The sequence below is a fragment of the Rhinoderma darwinii genome, chromosome 1, assembly GCF_050947455.1.
Source record: "Rhinoderma darwinii isolate aRhiDar2 chromosome 1, aRhiDar2.hap1, whole genome shotgun sequence".
NCBI classification, from domain to species: domain Eukaryota; kingdom Metazoa; phylum Chordata; class Amphibia; order Anura; family Rhinodermatidae; genus Rhinoderma; species Rhinoderma darwinii.
In genome coordinates, this window is record NC_134687.1 from 645616025 (window position 1) to 645641074 (window position 25050).

Sequence of the window (25050 nt, forward strand, 5' to 3'; positions counted from 1 at the left end):
CACCCAGGTCACATGACCTCTGGGCTCTCATTGCTGCCATGTACTTCTTACTTATGAGTGACAACAACCAGTGACCTTCACCTCATAACTTCATATAAAATACCTCAAGTTGGTATTCACAATACCGTGGCATACTTTATAATTATAAACCTCAGACAATATAAACAAGAGGGTCTCAACTAAGAAAATAATTCTATAACCAATCTCATGCTATCACCCCTCAGGTTTGGGTCCCATCAGTTCATTGACAAATCCTGTACATCAAATCAAACAAACACCTTTATATGAGAGAAACTTCTCTGTCCCTCTGGACAGGGCACATAGATAATATGTAGTTACTGGGTACATTTTATGTCACACATGTTGTTACCCTTTTCAGCAGGATTTGTACCTTAATCTGAGCTTATTACCTGTAACATCTACTCACAGAAATATTCATAGATACCATAGATACCATAATATTCACAGATAGTTTATCTGACAAGTGTCTCAAGCCAAATTTTTTCAAATCAACACCCTTATACATATACCTAATATCTTAGGAAGCAAAAACAACTTCAATGAAATCCATACAAATGTGTTAGAATGGATATTGTGGATTTGGGAACTGTTCTCTTTTTGGTTTTACATTCCCCTGTAGATTATGTTTGGCGCATGTTAAACAAGTTAAACGAATAATTTTTTTTTTTTAGAGTAGTTAGTAAAGCCATATGCCGTGAACACTTTAGATATGATTTCTACCATCCCCCCTGTTGAGACATGGCTTGTCCGATGGCTCAATATAGCTTCATATCTGTTGCTGGGTAGGATGTATTTGTTCTTACAAGATCCATCTACAAACAGTATGAGATCACTATCTAGTAGTGGAATGTCTTTAAGATCTGATCTTGTTAACACTCTTTCTGCTATGGAGGATCGGCAATCATGTGGTGCACCATCCTCCGCAGTAGACATCAAGGTCGAAAAATTTAAAGTGGTACATCTTTCTATCATAAATAACACTAATGTAACGGAAGCTCTTATAGCTTCTGCGGCGGCTACAACTTATTGAACACATGGAGGTAAGGCTCTAGCTACAGAGTCGAGTTTTGATGAGTAGTAAGCTAGAGGTCTATCCTTTCCCCCATACTCCTGTGTTAGCACTGAAGTCATGTATCCATTTTTACAATCTACAGTTTGAATTAAAAAAAAAAATCTTTGTTGTTTTTATTAAATAATCAGTTAGTCCAAGCACTGAAGATCCTACAAGAACCTGTTTTATCTGAAAAAAAATGCCTCTTCATAAATCAAAGACATCAATGGTCCTGTAATATCAGCATATCCAACTCCTGCAGAAGTTAGTCATACCCAAAAAGGACATCATTTGTCTTTTTGTCAGAGGTTTCGGTGCTTGGAGTATTGCTGACTTTCTTCCTTCATCTAGATGTTTACCTTCTTGGGTAATATTGTGTATGGAATGCCTGTGTGATGCCGAGGCTAGTAAGTATATGCCCTAATACTTCTCCTATGAAGTGGGTTCTTCTGTCACTCTCGATTACTTCAGGACCCCATATCAGCATACTACTTCACTGAGTATTTTCCTAGCAGTATTTTTAGCTATGTTTTTTTGGTTACTGGCCATGCCTCAGGTCAATTTGAAAACACTTCAATAGATACAAGGACATATTCATATACACCTACCTCGAGTAGCTGTATGTAGTCCACCTGCAGTCGCTGGAAGAGGTAATCAAGGCAAGGCGTGCGCTTACTGGGTGTTTTTATCATTTTACCGGGGTTGTGTCTGACGCATGTCAGGCAACCCTCTACATGTTGAGCAGCTGCGTTCTGAAATCCAGGTGCAAACCAGTGTTGTATTGATTTGCCTGCTGCAGTCAGAAAGCCTCTTGCTCGCCATATTGTGTCATAATCGTGTGACTCCAAAGGTGTACCTCGAGTCTATATAGACATTCACCCTTTTACCTGTGCCCAACTTACATGCTTCTGCGAGTGCCATGAGTTCTGCCTCCTGATCAGAACTGCTGGAGGGCAGTGACTTTTTCAGCACTGTCTTACCTTCCTGGACTACTGCATACCCGGTGGTGAAATGTCCTGTCTGCTCATTCCAGTATCTGGATCCGTCTACAAATTACTGAACATCATAGTTAGTCAGAGGTACATCAGTGACACCTGGTAACCCTTGGGCGTCAAGTTACATTAAACTGTGACAATCAGACTCATGTTCCATATCAAACAAGTCTTTGTCATTTGCAAATTCGTACATTAAGGAAACTGTATTTAAAACTTGATTTTATACAGCTAACTTTAATTAATTACTTAAAAAGTCAGTCTATTTACACAATCTTGTACTATAGTTCAATGTTCTAGAACTTTTTACACACTAATTTTACATATAATAATAATAATTTGAAATTCAATTAATTCAGTTCTTAATCTGGATTGAGAAAAACATCTCACATCAAACAGTACACAATTTCATTTCCTCCTCAGACTAGTCTGCAACAAACACCCTGTATACACGGGGACACACGCTGTATACACGGGGACACACACTGTATACACGGGGACACACGCTGTATACACGTCTACATCATACTTCTCGTTATCATCCACCTTACTCATTGCAATGTACCTATCTGTATTACTCTTTATCACTACTACAGTCACTATTATTGAATGCTATTATTTTATGCACATGCTATACATATCAACATTTATTGACACACTCTTCTATAGTTCTGCTTTTCCGATCATTTCATGGTCTTTCAACCAGCCAGCATTCTGTTCTATGAAAGTTTTTCATCTTGAACTATATAAACAACCTTCTTTAACATTCTGTCAACCTTCTACCTTGTTCCCCTTTGTGAGATTCTTCCAACCGTCGTCTTACACAATCAAAACCACACTTCTCTTTTTCCTTCACTAAATTATAACATTCAATTACTCTCAAATTCCTTTTAAATCCAAATTTGCCACACCTTTATCATCATCATCATTGTACATTCACCACATCTAATTTGTGCATATACTTAACATCCCTTTCTAAAGGAATATTTTAATACTTTTTAACACAAACAACCACATGTTGAAGCTGTTCCTGATACGTTACACATGTTACGAGCAGTGTCCTTTTGAAAGGAAATCTAATTTAGCAATTTTAGTATATGTCGATCTCTCTATTTAATGGACACCTAAATAGTTTATTTTCTTTTTTCTAGAATAGGAGTCTTACGAGCACTTTTAATATGAAAAGATTTGATTAACTTTGTATCCTTTATCAATTATTTTGACTATTCTCCAACCTCCAGTAGAAATAGCCAACAATCCAAACAGACACTCAGGACAAGAGATTTAAAACAATCTGGTGTGCCTTTGTTCTTTTCTAATATTTTCAATAGATGTTAATCCATTTTTTTGCTACGTGACAATTTAACTTACTAATATTAATTTATCCCTTTATTCTATTTGTTCTATGATCTGACTCTAATTTGATCTCATTCAAAGAGTCTTGTAGAATTTTGATGGTCAGTTGGGAATATTGAATAACAGTGTTTGCTGCACCAAAACGTTCTTCTCCCTGGACTGTAGGACTCGCTGCACTCTACACGCCTAGAGCTGCTTACCAAAACACAGTCCCAAGACAGTAATGTCGCTCACCCAAGGTGACCACGACGAGAAAATGTGAAACACTGTCTCAACTCTCACTTTTATCACATTTAGACTAGACACATGATTAACGATTAACAAACAGACAAATTCGATATGAATAACAAAACCTACTATCATATTCTATATTTCTGTATACCTCATATATCTTGACCACAAGGTATTTTCACCAAAGTCACAGTACACACACAAAACACAACAATATTTACAAGTATTATGCTGATCAGTCATATACTTCATGTTCCTGGGTGTTTTAACAGTATTTTTCCTACTGATTTGTCCTTGTAACAATTTTACAAAGGACCATTCCTAATCGGACTCCCTTAAACACACAGGGTTTTATTTATTTAACCTTCATACATTCAATCTTCACAGTCAAGGAGTCTCATATATGTTTCATCTATAACAACCATTTCTTTCAACTTCACCAAAGAAATACTTGATTACCTTAAAACTTCTGGTGTCAGGGGCGTCCAGAGACAATAAGAGGCTGGTCAGACCAGCAGCAGATGTCCTGGATGTGTCTTTACACCACAGCTTGAAAGTCTTTATCTTTCTTTAACTTTGGATTTAGTTTATCTCAATTATTCAATACTTTTAGTCACAATCTTAAACTTTATAAAACAAATAATCCTAATACTCTATAACAAATAATCATAATACTCTATAAGAAACAATCATAATACTCTATAAGAAATAATCATAATACTTATTCTATAGGAGATCCTCCAAATCTCCAAGTACTTTATCTTTTACGTGCTGCACGGAGTTATTTATTACCTGTAGCCTTCTCACATAGGCTATGGACTACTAACCTCGAGAACCGCTATTCCCAGGTTTTTATATTAAGACCTGTGCTTAATATAACTAAGACCCAGTCTTAGTACCTAAGTTCCAACTCAGGTTTTTTACGTTATCTTTTTTTTTTTGTTTTTTTATCACATAACCTTATAACATCTAAATATGAAAAATAATAAAAACACATATATACAAAATTATATTACCGTTATTCAGATGAAAACTCGAATCCTCAATTCTCCTTACTATGTTCTTTTAAAAACCGTCATTCCACACCTCGTCCCTCCGTCTGACTGGCCTCTTTTTAACGGTAATTTAACCGGAGGTCTTTGAATTAAGTGAGTATTTTGATGACTCACCCCGTGCACGGTGTACAGTCCTCGGGTGGACGAGGGTCTGGAAATATTGGTTTCCGGCTTCGAAGGACCAAGATGTTAGAAGAATTTTCCATACTTATCAATAATGATTCAAGTTTTCATCCCAATAAGAGTTTTATTCTCATCGATGAGGAGACAAGTCGAAATCAGCAGTTGTCTGCCGTCCTTACATAAGCATAGGTTTATATACACATATACCAACTGAAAACCGTTTGTGGCTATCCTGTCATATGAAATGTCTTACCCCTCAAAATGAGATTAGGTCAGTTGGACTTCCTCTGGAGATTGCAATCTTTATTAAGAAATCCAACCGACTTACACACTTAAGAATATAACATATTTAACCTTTTGTTAGCTAAAGCATTTTCTGAGAACCCTGTATGCACATTTAATATCTATTACATGAAGTAACAATAAATTTAAAATAAGACTTTTCTAACAAAGTATCATCCACTTCTCTTCACAACGCCCAGCTTCTGGCAGTGCAGACACACAGCGTGTTCTCGAGAGATCACGCTGTGACGTCACTCACTTCCTGCCCCAGGTCCTGCATCGTGTCGGACGAGCGAGGACACATCGGCACCAGAGGCTACAGTTAATTCTGCAGCAGCATCAGCGTTTGCAGGTAAGTAGCTACATCGATTTGCGCTACAGTATCCCCCCCTCTTACGCCCCCTCTTCTTGGGGCCAGAGTGAGAGAGGAACTTTTTAATAAGAGTAGGGGCGCTGAGGTTCTCTTCTGGCTCCCAGGACCTCTCCTCAGGACCAAACCCTCTCCAGTCCACCAAATAGAAAGTCCTTCCTCCTACCCTCTTGCGGTCCAGGATCTCCTTTACCTCGAATACATCAGAAGGGCCGATGGGAGCAACTGTGGAACTAGAGGTCTTGCTGTAGCGGTTCAGGACCACTGGTTTCAGGAGGGACACATGGAAGGAGTTAGGGATTCTGAGGGTAGGAGGCAGCTGCAGCTTATAGGAAACAGGGTTAATTTGTTGCAGGATCTCGAAACGACCAAGGAACCTGGGAGCAAACTTTGTATGAAGGCACCCTCAAGCGAATGTTCCGAGAGGACAGCCAGACTTTAGTCCCAGGAAGATACTGAGGCGGCTCTCTTCTCTTGGTATCTGCCTTTCGCTTCATGCGATCTACCGCCAGCAAAATAGAGGACCGGGTCTGTTGCCAGATTTGTAGGAAGTCCCCATATGCAGAGTCAGCAGCGGGTACCTGAGATGAAGTCGACACTGGAAGAGGAACTCTGGGATGTTGACTGTACACGATGTGAAACGGAGTGGAAGTGGTGGACTCACTTGTGTGGTTATTATATGAAAACTCGGCCCATGGAAGAAGCTGTACCCAGTTATCGTGCTGTGAAGAGATGAAGTGGCAGAGATAATTTTCCACGATCTGGTTGATCCTCTCAACTTGCCCATTGGACTGGGGGTGATAGGCAGAGGAAAAGTCCAAACTCACATCCAGGAGTTTACAGAGGGCTCTCCAGAACTTGGAGGTAAACTGAACCCCCCCCCCCCCCCCCCGGTCGGACATAATGTGAAGAGGCAAGCCATGCAAGCGGAAGATGTGCTGAATGAAGAAACTTGCCAGTCGAGGAGCAGAGGGTAGGCCGGTCAGCGGGATAAAATGTGCCATCTTAGAGAACCGGTCCACCACCACCCAGATGGTGTTGCATCCTGCTGAAAGAGGAAGGTCCGTGACACTGGGTTTGTGGACCCACTAGGCCGCTCCGCCGTAGCGGGGAGGCAGCTGACCAGGTCACAGTCTATGCGAAAGTAAAATGGCAGACAGTAATGCTTGGGTACCTGAAATAGTCCGGGCGGTGGCTGTGGCTTCAGCACGGATGGAGGCAGGTGCGGCAAGTGGCGCCAGACGTGGCGGGCAGTATCCGATGAGCGGTAGACACTTGACGTGGCAGATGACACTTGACATGGCAGATGGCACTTGACGTGGCAGAAGACACTTGAACGCGGGTAGGCACAGGAGCAATACGGAATACAGGAACGGTAACAGGGCACGGGTAACAGCTGGAACGGGAGACACTAAGGGACCATTTGCGAGACAGACTGGGAAAGACTAACAACGCTCAGGCAAGGATTAGAAGGCCAGGGGCCTTCTTATAGACCAGGAAATTGTGGCAGTTGATGATGATGATTTCCTAATTGCGCGCGCTGGCCCTTTAAGGCCGGGCACGAGTGTGCGCGCGCACCCTACAGGACCCAGCCGGACGGAGCGGAAGTGAGCGCTGGCATCTCCTAGGAGGGAGACGGAGGCCAGCGCTCACAGATCCATGGCTGCGGGCGTCGGGAGGTGAGTAAACCCGACGGCCCGCGCCCATGGGCGCTACAGTACATATGCTGCTGGTAAGAGTTATATGTCACCCCAGTGCTGGATTTTCTGCTACACTGCTCCTTACTTCTGTTTAATGTGCTCCATGCTGCTGCAGCTACTAAGGGCGTGCTACAGAGAGATAGTGGACCAGGGTGGTTCTCTTCTTTGTATGTGCAGTATAAAGAAGACATGATAGCAGTTAGGCTCCAGAGCCTGCAGAGGGAAAACTGCTAGTAAAAATGCCAAATACAAGTCATTTAATGGCCAGAATTGTGTTACTTCTCCTGTACACACACACACACACACACATATAACAGATTATTCTGAGAAGTCGTCTAAAAATTAGGTATGCTTTAAGGGTCTTTAAGAAGTTTTCAAAGTGGGTTTAAATTATTAGGAAGCACCTATTTTAACCAGTTGCTGTCTGCCCATAGATTATAAATGTCCTGGTGGTCCACACCTATCTCTGCAAGAAAGTTTTAAAATATCCAGCTGAGTTTTCTCCTCTCTGACTCTCCCACTCCATGACAGTTAAATATATCGCTTATTTTATTACACAATATCGAAGCCCTGTATGTTCTGAGAAAACCAAATAAAAATAGGTTGGCAGAGAAATAGAACAACAATTTGCTATTAAATTGTCACATGACTAAAGCTTGAATGAGGCCACTTCAATTCATTATGTTCACATTATCCGTACTTGATCCTCTTTCCCCTTAGAACAGCCCGAATTCTTAGTGGAATGATATAACAAAGTTCTGGAAACCTTCATTACAAATTTTGATTATTAACTTCACTCTGTCATCCACTGCATCCCAAAGATGTTCTATAATATTGAGAGCCAGTGACTGTTCAGCCATTAGGATATACAGACCTCATTGTCATGTCTGTGAATTCAGGCTGAGATGTGTGCTTTGTCTCATGACACATTATCTTGTTAAATGTAGACTGTGGCCAATATTAGACTGTCTGTAACATTATTAAGTTAAGATGTTGTTTGTCTTATTAGTACTTAAAGGGCCAAATGTGTTGTCAGAGAACAGGCTTCATTCCCAGACAAGGTTCTGCTTTTCTTTCATAAAAAATAATTTTAGTAAGTCAAGCTTTTTGTAATAAATTAATAGTGGGGAACTGAATGTAGACCAGAATCGTGGACTGTCATAGATTTATTTTAAAGTGTTATACACAGTGTTATAAGGCTGGAATCAAACATTGTTTTTGAGCTGAAGCTAGGAGTGGATTCAAAAGGCATGGCTTAAACTTCTTCCTGCTTGATCCTCTTCTGACTTTGACTCAAAACACTGTATGTGTGTTTCCAGCCAAGTATAAATGTTATAAATTTGTCAACATTCCTATTTTGAAACAAAATCACAAAACAAATGTTTTAATCCTAACAGAAAATCCCAGTAAGAACTCTGAGGGAAACTTCACGTTATTGCAAAATTATAAAGTAGAAGATGAAGATCTCATCCAGTACTCTTCAGGCGAAGACCTCATTACCCTCAATGTACATCCAGGACTTCACAGTAAAGACCTATAATATAATTTCACTAATCCTGAGGAGCCTTCTCCTGACCAATCACAGATTGCTACCACTAGTATAGCTCAGAAAGGGGGTGAAAGGTTTCAATGTGGTAAACAGGTCACACAAATCTCAGGTCTTTTTACAAAGAAAACAATTCATACAGGAGAGAAGCCGTATTCATGTTCATTATGTGAGAAAAGATTTACAGAAAAGTCAAGTCTTCTTAAACATGAGAGAATTCACACAGGAGAGAAGGCATATTCATGTTTGGAATGTGGGAAATGTTTTACAGAAAAATAAAATCTTGTTATACATGAGAGAAGTCACACAGAAGACCAGATATTTTCATGTTCAGAATGTGGTAAATGTTTTAGACATAAATCAAGTCTTATTGTACATAAGAGAAGTCACACAGGAGAGAAATTATATTTGTGTTCAGAATGTGGGAAATGTTTTACTACTAAAGGAAAAATTAGGGCTCATCAGAGAAACCATACAGGGGAGAAACCATTTTGATGTTCTAAACGTGGAAGATGTTTTACAAAGAAATTTACATTTTGTGACTCCTAAGAGAATTCACATAGTAGAAACCATATTCTCGTTTATAATGTGGGAATGCTAGAAGAGCAAAAAAAAGATTTTACACACATCAGATAATTCACTGACATTAAAAAGCCAATAAGAGTGTTTGTTTATTTTTTGGGTGGAATTAGCCTGGATCTGCCAAACACCCAAATTATATTTACTTGAGATCAACTGTGACCGGGATCTATGAAGGAAAAGTATCGTGGATACAAGGAAGAAAAGAAGAGCCTGGTACACTTACAAAGCAGAGAAACTGAATTGTCACCATGAAACTCGCTTCTTATTACTGTATTCATAAATTCCCCCACACTGCAGGAAAATCCAGAGTGACTGTAAGGACAATGTAAACGTTTTGTTTTTACATTTATGGATAATTTTATATTTTAATTTCATTAAAACAGTATAAAAAGATTAAGGTGATGGAATTGAAGAATAGAAACACTAACAAAGTAACTTTGCAGTTGAATAAATTAAGTATTCACAGATTTATTTTCATTAAGGAAATGTCATAAGTGTATTTATCACTGAATTAAAATCAAGGTCGATGCCCAAAATCACGCCCCCATTTGGTGGCGAATTTCTGGTAATACAACAATATTTACCAGCTAAATCGTGTGTCAATTCGTCACCTATGTGGGTAGGGTTGTGTATGCCGTTCCGTCTGTTCTTACCCTCGGTAGATTCACTTGCGGCAGATTTGTAGCATAAATTTCTGAAACTAAATAGTTCCATACATCTGAGTGGGGTTGTTCCTGCAGCATCCTCATTGATTCTGAGATCACTATTCAGATGAAAAGGACAGCCGCAGACATTTCTGAAACAAAACTGCTATATGTGAATTGGAATCACACATGCCGTTTATCTCAAAAATGCACATGAAAATTTGCACCTCAAAGCCAGAATTGGACCCATCCGGAAAGAAAAGTATAAGTCCTTAATTTCTATTTCCCAATTGTTTTTAATACATGCTTGGATTTGGCTAAAAAAAAAAAAACCTATGTGTGTAATTCCAGACTTAGCGAGAAACTAGGATGAACGTGTCTTATTTTTGATTTACCCTTACTTGTTGAAATGTGTGATCTCACCAGCCCGAGACCCAGGGCGCCCTGAGGCCTTCAGAAAGTTTATGGATGTCTGGTTCAGGAAAGGGTAGATGGCCTAACAGATGTCAATCATTCCACTGTCCCGAAAACCATCTACATGTGGAGATTTCAGACAACTGCCAATTGGTCCCGGCCAGTCTGTCTCCGTAAGATCAGCCTGAGAGCAGAACAGAAGATGCTGAGAGAAGTTTCTGAGAATACCAGAATTTCTTTAAAAATCTACATGCTGATTTGACACTCTTGATGTCTACCATTCCAAAAATGCTGCAAAAATGAAAACTACATGGGGTGTGCCAAAACAAAACCTTAGTTATCCAGAAAAAACATCAGAGCAAGACTATAGTTTGGTCGTGAACACCTCACTTCTGGAACAGTCTGCTATGGAAATAAGAATCAATAAGTTATTTGTCCCCAGTACTAGAAGATATGTTTGACAAATTATAGACGTGTTTCACCAGAAAGAAACCTGTAAATAACTTGAGATCACGGTGGAGGAAATGTTATGGTTTGAGACTGCTAAACTGCATCAGGACCTGGGCGGCTCATCCTCGTAGAATCCACTAGTAAAGTGCTATTTTGCAGATAAGTGCACAGCGAAGCACAAGGCCATTGTTTAACAAAAGGACATAGGAAATTATGGTTTGGTCAATTTTCTGTGTGCATTGTTGTGTGTTCTTTATAAAAATAAATTAATTATTTGTGCTACTAGACTGTTTATCCCATTTAAAATTGTGCTCCATGGACAATGCTACAAGGTGTGAATATCTTTGCACTAGATGCAGGCGTGTTGTGTATTTGGAACCCCAGGTATTGGATCGAAATATTCAACTTGCAGCACTTAGGAGCTTTGTAAACCTGGAGAGGAGTTTAGAGCTCACTGAGCAAACACTGGCTGGGGCCACCGAGATGAAGCTGGTGGGAGGGGGTCAAGCTCAGGATCCTCAGATTAGCAGCTGGGTAACAGAAGAAGGGGTAGTGTGAAAAGTGCTAGGGAGGCTAGTCCTAAACTGTAGGAGTGCTGCAAAGGTCAGACATGCTGGCGGTAGGGGATTCTATTATTAGGCGAACAGTCAGGGTCATCTGTCACTGAGACCGTGAACGCTGAACAGTGTATTGTTTGCCGGGTGATCGGATTCAGCATATTGCGGATCGAATAGACCTGTTGCTGGGTGGGGCTGGGGAAGACCCGGCGGTCCTGGTACACATCGGTACTAATAAAAAAGTCAGTGGGAAATGGAAGTTCCTTAAAAATGATTTTAGGGAACTAGGAGAGAAGCTAAAGTCGAGGACCTCCAAGGTAGTGTTTTCAGAAATACTACCAGTGCCACGAGCGTCACTAGAAAGACAGCGGGAGATTAGGGCGTTAAATAAGTGGCTTAGAAATTGGTGCAGGAAGGAAGGGTTTGGGTTCATGGAGAACTGGGCTGAATTGTCTGTCGCTACAGGCTCTATGGTAGGGACGGGCTGCATCTAAATGGGGAGGGTGCAGCTGTGCTGGGCAAAGAATGGTTAGACGGCTGGAGGAGCTTTTAAACTGGGATCTGAAGGGAGGGAGGGTGGGGATACTCAAGCGGGGTTAGATAGAGTACATAGGGGGGATAGAGCAGGGGTTAATGGGGATTTAGTGGGGGCTGCAGTTAGAAGTTGAGTAGGGACATGAATAGGAATAAATATGGGCCTAAGAATAATAAAGGTGTCAGTAAGATCAAATGTATGCTGCCGAGTGCAAGACGTCTTGCAAGTAAAATGGATGAATTGGAGATTCTAATGACCAACATAGATTATGATGTAGTGGGCACAACAGAAACCTGGCTGGATGAAGCCATGACTGGGTAACATGTGGAGGGCTACATCATATTCAGAAAGGATAGAAAATATTAAAAACAAAATGGAGGGGTTTGTCTGTTTGTAAAAGACCAGTCCTGAATGAAGACATTGGGGGAGACTGTGACAGTGTGGAGTCTTTATGAGTAAATATTCATGGAACGGTTAATAAAGGTTAAACTATTAATTGAAGTTTGTTATAAGCCGCCGAACATGCAGCAAGAAATACAAAAGGCAGCAAATAATAATGGGGTCCTTATTATGGGGGATTTTAATAATCCTGACATTAATTGGGACATAGAGGCTGCCGGATGTGATAAAAGCCACAAGTTTTTAAACACCATTCAAGGCAATTATTTCACTCAGATGGTTAATAAACCAGAGAGGATAATGTGCTGGATCTGGTCTTCTCTAATAGACCAGACACAATATCCGATGTGGAGGTCCGGGAGTACTTGGGCAATAGTGACCACAATATGGTAAGTTTTAACCCCTTAATGACCAAGCTAGTTTGGACCTTAATGACCAAGCCAGATTTGTCAAATCTGGTATGTCTGACTTTAATAGAGAATAACTCTGCGAAAGTTTTGAATATCCAAGTAATTCTGACATTGTTTTTTCGTAACATGTTGTACTTTATTTTAGTGGCAAAAGTAGACTGATACAATTTGCAGAAATTAATTAAAAAATAGAAAAATTGAATAAATTTTGTAAAAATTAACATTTTTCCCTATTTTTAACTGCAATATGTCACATATGTACACATACTGTACACTTTTTTAAATTAAATATGTATTTCCATCTGTTTACTCTATTTTGGCAGCAGTTTTGAAAAAATAAAATACATTTTCAGCAATTTAGAGGACTTACAAATTGAATAATAATTTTATACATTTTGAAGTACATTTTGTTTTCCTGCACCAAGCCAGGTTTTCAGAGGCTCATAGGTCTCAGAATGATGGAAACCCCCACAAATGACCCCATTTAGAAAACTAGACCCCTTAAGGTATTTATCTAGGGGTATAGTAAGTATTTTGACCCCACAGTTTTTTGCTACATTTAATGAATAGCAGGTGAAAAAAAAATTAATTTAACTTTTTTCATAAAAGTATCAGTTTGAAGACCGATTTCTTTGTAAAGCGAACATGAACATGAAGAAACACACCACAAAATCTATCACCGTTTCTCCTGTTTTCAAAAATACCCACATTTTGGCCCTAATGAGTTGCCTTAACACACAGGGCAGGGCCCAAAAGGAAGGGAGCACCCGGAGGCTTTCAGGACTCATATTTTGCTTGAAAGTGTTTTAGGCACCACTGTACATTTGGAGAGGCTTTGAGCTGCCAGAACGATAGAAACTCCCCATAAATGACCCCATTTAGAAACCTAGACCCCTTAAGGTATTTATCTAGGGGTATAGGAAGTATTTTGACCCCACAGTTTTTTGCTACATTTAATGAATAGCAGGTGAAAAAAAAAAAAATTTAACTTTTTTCATAAAAGTATCAGTTTGAAGACCCATTTCTTTGTAAAGCGAACATGAACATGAAGAAACACACCACTAAATCTATCACCCTGTTTCTCCTGTTTTTAAAAATACCCCCATTGTTGCCCCAATCTGCTTCTTAGACGTGTGGCTGGGCCAATAAGAGATGGAGCACCCTTTGGCTTTCAGGGCACAATTGTGGAAATTCTAGGCCTCATATCATGCATTTAGAGGCATTGAGCAGCCTGAACAACAAAAAAAAAACACGCAGAAATTACCCCATTTTAAAAACTAAACCCCTAAAGGTATTCATCTAGTGGTATAGTGAGCATGCGGACCAAAACATTTTTAAAGGAGGAAATAATAGGTATTATTTCAGACATTATGGGTATATGTTTTCTTCAAATTCTTATTACATTTCCAGATAAAATAGAGAAGACGTGGTAGAGGGTTATTTTGTTAGAAATATGCCACATTAATACATTTGTGCGGCATACAGAAGAGATGTGAAGCCGTGTATTCATAACGGATGCATGTTGCTATAGACGTATTTGCCTGTACTTATGACTATGCCTTGCTGAAGAAGCAGTTGTCCTGCATCTGTGCCATTATGATGTCATTGTGGACAGAATTCTGTCCTAATATAAAATCAGAGAGGAAAAAATAAACTGTACTGGAGTGACTGGCAATATCTTCAAACAAATGGAGTAAAATGTATCCAACTATGTTGCAAACTCGAGTCTGTTCACTAGATAGAAGAACACCTGCAGGGCTGTCATGACAAGCTTTTTTTTTTTTTTTCAGTGACTGGTTGTACGTCTCTTTAGCGCCATCAATCCCTATATGAGGGACGAACGTGCCAAGTGACGCAGTACACCATAACAGGCCCCTTTCCGGCAAGGTAGGAACCGCTATGTGCACAAAACAACCAATCGGTTAAAGTATATATAAACGGGCAGTGTCCAAAACCATCTATAATACAAGAACAAAAGAGGACCCCGGCAGTTAGTAGGAATTATTGACCATATATTTACAAAAAGCTGTTACCAGCAGAGCAATTCCTCTAACACCAACTACCAATGATGAGTGTGTGAACAAAATAAACTAAATAAATTTGAATTTTATTATGCTTCTTGGAGCAAAAAGGACTAACTACATATAGTTTGTTTTAAAATGAGAAATATCACCTCCATTTATGATTGAATAGGCTGTGCACCACATATATGTATATCAGTTGCAGTGCTGCTCCTGGCTGCAGCTCAGCGAGTCAGACACTCTGCGTTATTAGTAAGCAATGGAGGTAAGTATTTAGATTAAAAAGTGTGTATTAGAGCCCCCCCCCCCCCCCCCGACATGTTTCGCTGTGCTATACAGCGTCCTCAGGGGCTTAATGAGGTCGCGCCGAAAAAGCCACGTTGTTTTAAGCTGTCACAACGGAACAGCCGGAGAATCACTGCCACCAATCACAGGGCATCATTGCGGCCGGGCCCCCATGACGCCGTAACTGACAGATCAACTGGCCAATCGGTGATATAACACCGAGGCCAATGAGAGGGAAGCCTGTGCCTACACTCAGCGCCACGCAAGGGGGAAGAAACAAAGTCCCCGCCCCCTCTTCCCCGCGACTGATATCTCAGACAGCCAATCGATTAGACGGCTGAGCTGCATCATTGTAAATCCTCCCGTGCCAGATCATACAAATGCCGCACCACAGAGAGTAACCAATCACTCCCATGCTGCGATACTGCACCTGCACCTGACAAGCACCAATGCAAAACAAAAAACAAAGTGCAAAATCAGTGCAGCACATTAGGCGCCGCTCTCTGCGGCAGCACCATAAAGGTCAAGTTGTCAGTCACTAACTGCAATTCTATGTAGAATCTATGTTACACTTCATCTTTGTCTTACCCTGTGTGTTATCATCACCCAGCAGCACCACATAGGGTCAGGGACAGTACATCGTTCAAGCATGGTGCGGATCTCGTCACAAATAGTAAAGGATCATAAGTGTCCAGGCAGCATCCGCATACCGCCACTCCGGCAAAACCGCATGGTGTGAACGAACACCCATTGATGCATAAATGTATACATGAACCAAGGGGACCCAGTGCTGACTTAGGCATACTGGTAGATAGAGTCACGGCGATGGGGCAGAGGCAAGTGTCCGCCCCCCCCCCCCCCCGGCGCGCGTGGTCACATTATATCATCCAACATTAGGGGGCATACCGACCAAAGGGTCGACGTCCAATGAAGGTGGCAGTAATACATATAAACATAGGAAATGTGTGGAAGACCACCTATCACACAAGATTGTCAAGAGATCACATTGGTGTGCACCACCCAATAAAGTCATATGATTGAGGAAGGGAAAGGGGGAAGAAAGTATGTGATCTGTAATTAAAAGTTAACTTTTATTGATATACATTAAATTAACAATTAAGCTAAAAGTCCAATGGTGCACCAAGGTATGTGTGAGTGACCCCCAAACTCACATACCTGTGGGCCATGTGTAGTAAAGTATGGTATAAGGATAATAAATGGATTGTGTTGCTATCACCAGTGCTTCAGTGAGGGAAACACTATTGCGCTACCATGCTTGAGGTCTAAGACTGCAGCTATGCAATTATAAGGGCAATGGTAGCCGATAGCACTACCATGCGGCTGTGCTGCAGCACAGTGTGAATGTGACCTTGCTATATACGCCCCCAGGTAAAGATCTAGTTGAACCAAAACCTGAGCGTGTGGCGCAGTGATGGCTGCAGAGCTGTCAATTATATAGCAATGTGATCACCATACTGAATGACATAGGGCTTTGAGAAGGTAGAATAAATTTTATTATGAATCAAAAGCAGTATGTGCAGATGTAAGGCAGTAGGTTGATCGTGTTGTGTTTCACATCTGCAGGAACAGCCGGGGTTGCCTAGCTGTGGCCGCGCTCAGCATCAGCTGAGAGGCGGTAACGCAACACTCTGCCGAAGTGTGACTCAACTGTCAGTGGAGTCAGACTTGGCAAGTGTAATGGTTCTCAGAACAGAGCGATGCCTCCAGTGCTGAGAGATCAGGGAGCCCCGCAGGATGAGCTGTCCTGCAAGGCAGCAGCCCTGATCCAGTGAGTGCACCAATGACAGGACCGCTCGGTGAATTCACCGGCGGTCAGGAAGAGCGTAGCGGCTGGTGAGAGTTCACACCCAGCCGCTCAAAAATGACAGCGGGGTGTGCTTGTGCTGGTGCTATGAGCCCAATGATAAGACCGCACGGTGGGTTCACCGGTGGTCAAAAGGAGCGTAGTGGCTGGTAGGAGCTGACACCCAGCTGCTCGGGAGTGACAGCAGGGTGTGCTGCGCTAATAGCACGCTCGTGCTGTAAGTTGAACAGCCGGCTACTGTCAGCAATGCAGTGGAAGCAGTCGATAGCAAATGAGCCTAGATATGGCAACTATGGCCCTAAGTGCACCAGTGGACATTAAAATGTAAGAGCACCCGACGCGCGTTTCGCCAGCATTCTGGCTACTTCTAGGGGTGGGGGACCGCCATTGAACTGCCCTATAAATAGGGCAGAGAATGATTGACATCCAGGCCAGCCAATCATAGGTCAGGAAGAGAATGCAGGTCAAATTGAATGAATGAACAATTGAGTAAAGAGCAAAAAGTTGTAACTGCTCATATCAGGTTAGACACTTGAAAAATTATCAAGTATCAAATTGAAGATCAACTGGATCTTAATGGGCCAGAACAATTGCAAAAGAAGAATATGTACCACAAAAATATGTATTATGATATCTAAATTATTAAATTTAAACCTAAATTTCAAAATATTTATATGATTAGAATTTATCAAAAATCCTTCAAAAACCCCTCAAAAAAATTGTTTTCCATACACATTTTGATTTATCAGAGGGTCCCACGCACATTTGGAACTTGGTCAATTATCAGAGAAAACAACCGAACCCAAAGTTCTCATTCAGTCCAAATGGATTAACTGTATTGAAATTGAAGATCCATTCGCTTTCTTTTTTGAGCAGTGCCAGATCTAAATCTCCCCTTCTAATGCCCAGCCGTATTTGGCATATAGCCCAGCCTTTGAGAGTGGTCCAATTCAAATTATGTTTAATTTTAAAGTGTCTGGCTATTGGGGTAGGGCAGAATGGTTTATTTCTCGACTGACAATCAGTAAAATTCTTGTCATAATTGATGATAGAGTTGATGTGTTCCCTGATACGGATGCGTAATTCTCTCACTGTTTTGCCAATGTATTTGAGGCCACAAGGGCATTCAAGACAATAGATCACACCTGGTGTGTCACACCTGATGTGGTCCCTGATGCTATGCCGGGTTCCATGTGCATCTATGAAGTGTCTTTTTTGTACCAATATTCTACAGGCCCTGCACATTTTGCAAGGGTAAAATCCAGGGTTTGGGATGGTATTGGTACTATTAGATCTTGAGAAATGGCTCCGTACTAACATGTTCGAAATTGTCTTGCCCTTTCTATATCCCAGAGACACTCTGTTTCCCAAAAGGTTCTTCAATGTGGGGTCACTGAGCAGAATATTCCAATGGCGGTTAAGGGCGTTATTCATTTCATCCCAATTCTGATGGAAATCTGTGATGAAACGTGGTTGTTCATGTCCCACATCTACCTTCACCTTTGGGACCAACAGCGTTTGACGCTCAGTTCTCAATGCCCAATTGTATGCCCTTTTGATACTTTTGTTAGAGTAATTTCTCACTGACAGTCTGTTTTTCAATTCAGCAGCCCTTGTTTTAAAAAGCTGAAAGGTTGAACAGTTCCGTCTAAGACGCAAAAATTCCCCTTTAGGGATCCCTTTGATAGTACTATTAGAATGAGCACTTGTGGCGTCCAGAAGGCTGTTAGTGGCCGTCTCCTTACGAAAGAGGTCTGTCTCAATGATTCCATGTTCGTTCACAAAGATCCTCACGTCCAGAAAAGGGATTGAGTGTTGGTCGTAATTAGTAGTCAATTTTAAATTGAAATTGTTGGTGTTAAGAATTTTTACGAAGTTTTCCAGATCACTGGCGGGACCGTTCCAGATGAACATGATGTCATCAATGTAACGCCGCCACACATTGATGTTAGCTGTAAATTGATCCATTGAAGGACAGAAGACAAATGTTTCTTCCCACCAGCCAAGGTAGAGATTTGCGAAAGTTGGTGCTACTGCTGCTCCCATCGCCGTTCCGCGCACTTGTAAGTAAAACCGTCCATCAAAAACAAAATAATTGTGTTTGAGGATGAACCTCAGTGCACGTAAAACGAAAGTCCTGCGTATCGGACTGTAATCATCCTTCCTTAATAAGAAGAATTCCACTGCGCTGCAACCTGTGTCGTGGTCAATACTGGTGTACAAGGACTCCACGTCACAGGTAGCCAGCCAGTCAGTCACCTCCAAGGTACTACCATCCAGATCCTTGAGGATCTGCATAGTGTCCCTGGTGTGGGAAGGCAACTGGTAGACAAGATCACGCAATTCATGGTCCAACCAGTGATTACAATTTTCGGTCAAATTTCCCACACCAGAGACAATGGGCCTCCCCGGGGGGTTAGTGGAATTCTTGTGAATCTTAGGAAGGAGGTAAAATGTGGAGATCCTAGGGTTTTGTACTTCCCTCTCAGTAGCCGTAATTGCACCTCCTTCAAAACCCTCTGAAATCATGTCATTATAATCATTGACAAACTGTGAGGTGGGGTCACCCCATAATGGGCGATAGCATGCCTTGTCCATCAGTTGTCTCTGCGCCTCATGTAGATACTGATCCTTAGACCATATGACCACATAGCTTAATTGTTCACTTAATTGTTCATTTAATGTATATCAATAAAAGTTAACTTTTAATTACAGATCACATACTTTCTTCCTACATATAAACATAAAATCTTTCAATACATGATAAAAGAGAAAAAACAAAAAACTATAAGCAGTCAGTATTACCTTATCATACCGACTGAAAAAATAGAAAAGGTTTTTCAGCATCATATAACGATTGATCGGACAGAAAGGTGTGCAATATCGCACTATACCCTCCACTAAAACCAGTAAATACGTATAATATATAGTAGGTGGTCAGCCCAACCACATTGCCCATGAATACGTCCATCCGCATGTGTCACACGTATCCACAGTAGACAGAAGTTCTTCCATCAGATAAAAGCTGCAAAGTTAAAGCCCTCGTTGAGTCCAGTGGGACTCAGAGTATTGAGGCGATATATCCATCTAGCCTCTTCCTGCAATAATCTGCGGTCCAGATTGCCCGAACGCGGGCCCATCCTGATCAAAGATACTCCCCAAAACTTCAGTACCCGGGTATCACCACCATGCAGAGAGCGGACATGTCTCAACAGTGGCGTATCTTCCTTCCCGGTGATGGAGAAACAGTGTCGAGAAATTCTCCTAAGTTCCTGAATAGTCTTTCCTATGTACAGTTTCGGACATGGGCATTGAGCCGCATAAACTAGGCCACTACTCTGACAGTTCATAAATTGTTTTATCTGATAGGTCTTACCATCAGAGATATTCAAAAAGTTTTTTGTGACCGGCATATAGGGGCAGAATGAACATCTGCCACTTGGATGTGAGCCCGTAATCGCTGTCTTAAGCCAACATTTCGAAGTAGATGACGGTTGCGAGTAGTGACTATGAACCAAATGTTCCCGTAGATTCTTCCCCCTCCTATATGTAACACTAGGGACTGGGGAAATCCGGTCATGTAGGTCCGGATCTGCTCTTAAAATAGGCCAGTGTTTCTCCAGGATCTTTCTGACCTGGGAGGAGCATGCATCATAAGTCCCAATGCATCTAATGACCGAGGTGGGTACAGCGGAGTTAGCATTTTTGATGGATACCGATCCGCACAGGAGATCCTGTCTTTTTGTCGCCCTGGCCCTGGCATAGGCCCTATGTAAATGTTTTTTAGGGCAACCACGGGCTGTGAATTTCTGAAAGAGACCATCACACTCAGCCTCGAAAGACGCTTCATCTGAACAGTTCCTTCTAGCTCTCAGGTACTGACCCACTGGGATGCCCCTTTTCAAAGCCGGGGGATGATGACTCTCCCAGTGGAGAAGACTGTTGGTGGCCGTAGGCTTACGGCTAATCTTGGTCTGGACACTACCATCAGGGTCCAGGGATATCCGGAGATCAAGGAATACAATTTCTTTATGGTGAATTTCGTACGTGAACCTCATACCAATAGCATTATTGTTCAGTATAGACATGAAGTCCAGGAAAGTGGTAGAATCTCCCTCCCAGATTATCAGTATGTCTCTATGTAACGACCCCAGAATAGTATGTGACAGGTGTAGCAGAGTAGATCATCTGTAAAAACTATTGTATCTTCCCACCACCCCAAAAGTAGGTTTGCGTAGGTGGGGGCACATGGTGTGCCCATTGCTGTGCCTTTCATCTGGTGGTAAAATTTCCTATCGAAAATGAAATAATTATGAGTCAAAAGAAACCGTAAAAGTGATAGAACAAAATTATTGTGCATCTGAAATTGTGTGCCCCTAGTGCTCAAAAAATGAGTGACTGCAATAATACCCAATTCATGTTGTATGCTTGTGTAAAGGGACTCCACGTCTATACTGGCAATCAGGGTAGATGAATTGACCTGGATATCCTGGATCCTGGTAATAGTTTCTTTGGTATCTTTGAGGTATGACGGTAGTGAGGTAACAAATGATGATAATATCTCATCCACATAGAGGCTGATGCCTTGGGTAAGGCTATCATTGCCTGATAAAATGGGCCTGCCAGGGACAGGGCGACTGGTCTTGTGTATCTTGGGGAGCGCGTAAAAAGTAGGGATTGTTGGACTAGGGATGAACATTGATTTAAATTCATCTTTTGTAATGATATTGTGCCTACGAGCTGTGCTGGCTGCACAGATATTACTGGACAAAACAGCACCCTTTATTCTCGGACATCCAGTCACCATTTTAGCTCCACATGACTTATCCGCAATCATACTTCAAAGTCAACAAAAACAACTTTCCTTACAACGACGTATGCGTCTTCAATGTTCTCTTCTCCTTCCAGACAACGTCACTTTACAGCGCTGCCATACGCTCAATCCGGCCACCCTTCTGCCCCTTGTAAGGGGGGATCAAGACCAAGAACCCCATATGGAATCAGATCATGCACAATCTCATGACTGCTTACAACTTATGCAGCAGCAAGCGACATCTCCCTCCACGGTATTTGACACTCCACTTGACAACCCGGACCTCATTCTTTTCACTGATGGATCACGTTATGCTGATGAACAAGGTAAATTCCACACTGCATACGCTGTGGTATCACTGCACGAAACCATCCGAGCAGGCCGGATGCCACCCCACAAATCTGCACAAGAAGCTGAATTAAAAGCCCTCACAGAGGCATGCCACGAAGCGGCCAACCACACAGCTAAGATATATACGGATTCCAGATACGCCTTCGGTGTGGCTCACGACTTTGGACAGATCTGGGCAATCAGAGGTTTTGCAACAGCTGCTGGTACCCCAATCAGGCATGCGCAAGCTGTGGCTGAATTACTTGAAGCCTTGACTCGTCCAGAAAAAGTGGCCATACTCAAGACCAAAGCCCATGGAAAAGCCCAAACAGAAGAAGCACAAGGAAATAAGCTGGCAGACGAGACGGCAAAGTGGGCAGCAACTTACGGAAAAGAGTCAGAAGGGAGTCCGGATCAAACAAGCTACCTTCAGATTATGACTAGGTCGCGGGCCAGAGAACAGATACCAAATGTGGAAGGGACCGACGCATCAACCAAGTTACCATCTTCCAGAACAATAGTACCCCTGAGGACAGACAGCAATGGCAGACGGAAGGAGCAAGTGTGGATAAACAAGGAATATGGAGAAAGGACAAACGAGTTGCCCTCCCGAGAGCCCTGTACCCAGCAATTGTACAGTGGGCACACGGTCCTACCCACCGAGGGAAAAACCAGATGGTAACGGCAATCAACAAACTATACCTGGCCCCAGGAATATCCACCCCTGTCACCCAGTATTGCCGGACATGCATAATCTGCAATCGATGCAACCCTGGAAGGACTATGACCACTCCTGCAAAACACCTCGCCAGGACATCCTATCCGTTTCAAAGAATTCAAATAGATCACACACAACTGCCTAAAAGTGGCAAATACGAATATCTACTAGTGGTAATCGATATGTTTTCAGGATGGCCCGAGGCTTACCCGGTCACCAATATGACAGCCAGGACTACTGCAAAGAAACTTATGAAGGAAGTAATATGCAGATTCGGAATTCCAGAAGTAATAGAAAGCGATCAAGGACCAGCCTTTACTGCAGATATCACATCGGCAATTTGGAAATTAGTCGGGGCTGATCTAGGACTACATACTCCATACCATCCTCAAAGTAGCGGGAAAGTAGAAAGACTTAATGGTACCCTAAAAAACAAACTTTTGAAAGCCAGCCAAGAACTGAACATGGCATGGCCAGAACTATTACCTATAGCATTATACTCGGTTAGGAACACCCCTAAAGCCCCTACAGGATTGACGCCTTATGAAATACTATTTGGTGGTCCCCCAAGGTTAGGCCACTACTACCCCCAGCAGCTTAGCATGGGAAATGACAATCTAGTGAACTTTGTAATTGCATTATGTAAGGAACTGACAATAACACATTCTGCAGTATACTCCTCTTTTCCAGATCCGGAAGCAGATACTACCACCCACGAGAATACTTGACTACCACAACCTGGAGAATTTGTGGTAGTCAAGAAGCATGTCCGAGGATCTCTAGAATCACGATTCGAGGGCCCATACCAAGTCATATTGACCACCCCTACCGCTGTGAAAGTTGAGGGTCGCCCTACTTGGATTCACGCTTCCCATTGCAAACGAGTGGAAGTTCCGAAATGATCCAGTATATCCTTTTGTGTGGTACAGCATGGGTAGTAACCGGACAGGTAGCGGTCACTAAGATCGACGATATGACTGTCCTCTGGTTTAATTCAAGCAACACCCATGTAGCCACTTACACATTCGATTATTGTCAAATAATAGACTGTAACCATAGACAGTGGGAAGGTTGAGAGACTAAATGGGACTCTCAAATTGAAAATCCAAAAAGCAATGGTAGAAATCGGGAAACCATGGACCGAGTGTCTACCATTAGCCTTGTTCTCAGTAAGATACACGCCCACAAAAAGAACAGGTCTCAGCCCATATGAGATCTTATTTGGGTCGGCTCCCAGATTAGGATGTTATTTTCCACAGGTGCTCCAAATGCAGTATGGTAGACTAACAGATTATGTATCAACGCTGAACAAACAATTGACCAAGGTGCATGCACAAGTCTTTGCTTCCATTCCAGGTCCTGATTCAGTTGAAGGGACGTATAAGCTAGAACCAGGAGATTGGGTCATTGTCAAAAGACACGTGAGGAAGAGCCTTGAGCCACGGTTTGATGGTCCTTTTCAAGTTTTGCTCGTTACAAGCACCTCAGTGAAGCTCGAAGGAAAGGCAAGCTGGATTCACGCCAGTCATTGTAAAAAGGTTCTTCAGCCAGAAGAATGAAGATCTTTGCGGTTGTTGCGGCGGTTGTTGCGTGTGCTCTTATACAAAAAGGCAGAACTGCTACTCCTGTACACGTAATCAGTACAGAATCACTGGAACAGTTCAGGACAGGGTGGGCGAATGCCACAGTGATAGAAAGCAGGGTAACTACACCTGTAAGGCCAATGCCCCGTGTTATACTACAAATGTGACTACAACCGAAGGGACTTGGAAAAAAGGACCACATGGAGGGACTGTGTACCTTCACATAGACAAAACAGCCAACATTAGCATACAAGAAGAGACGCCGGGGCTGTTGCTTTGTTGTTATGAACCAGATTTACAGTATCTACGGAAATATACAACCAGTAAAAATAGAAACAAAATGATAAATAAGACTTACGAAAGATGCAACAAGGAGAGGCTCAACTCTACGATTGTAATAAAAGAAACTGATGGGATGATATTATGTATGAATAATAGCCAAATAAGAAATAGAAGATATTTTGTATTCTTGATAATAATTTTAAGAGATAGTTTTAAGCCACATATAACAGTACAAAGTCTGGAAAGAATCCCACACATTTGTAAGAGCGCTGTAACCCAACAGCAGAAAAAGAATGTACACTTCAATATTTCCTTCCCTGAATCCCCCAGCTGTCATAGACAAAAAAGAGAATGGTATGACCCGCTATTAGGAGGGCTAGGAACGGGATTAGGAGTATTGAATGGTATACAGTTAGAAACAGTTATGAACAAATTAAACTCAGTGGGAGATGACACATCTACTGCATTAAGGATA

General features: G+C 41.9%; 1 protein-coding gene across 1 annotated transcript in view; it reads left to right on the top strand.

Annotated features, from left to right (window-relative positions):
- The window catches only part of LOC142675830 (oocyte zinc finger protein XlCOF29-like), a 31778-nt gene extending 20702 nt beyond the window's left edge, over positions 1 to 11076 (top strand). The window contains exon 4 of the mRNA XM_075847231.1: positions 8579 to 11076. The gene's annotated coding sequence lies outside the window, so the exon portion shown is untranslated. The remainder of the gene's footprint in view (positions 1 to 8578) is intronic.
- Positions 11077 to 25050: the final 13974 nt, after the last annotated feature.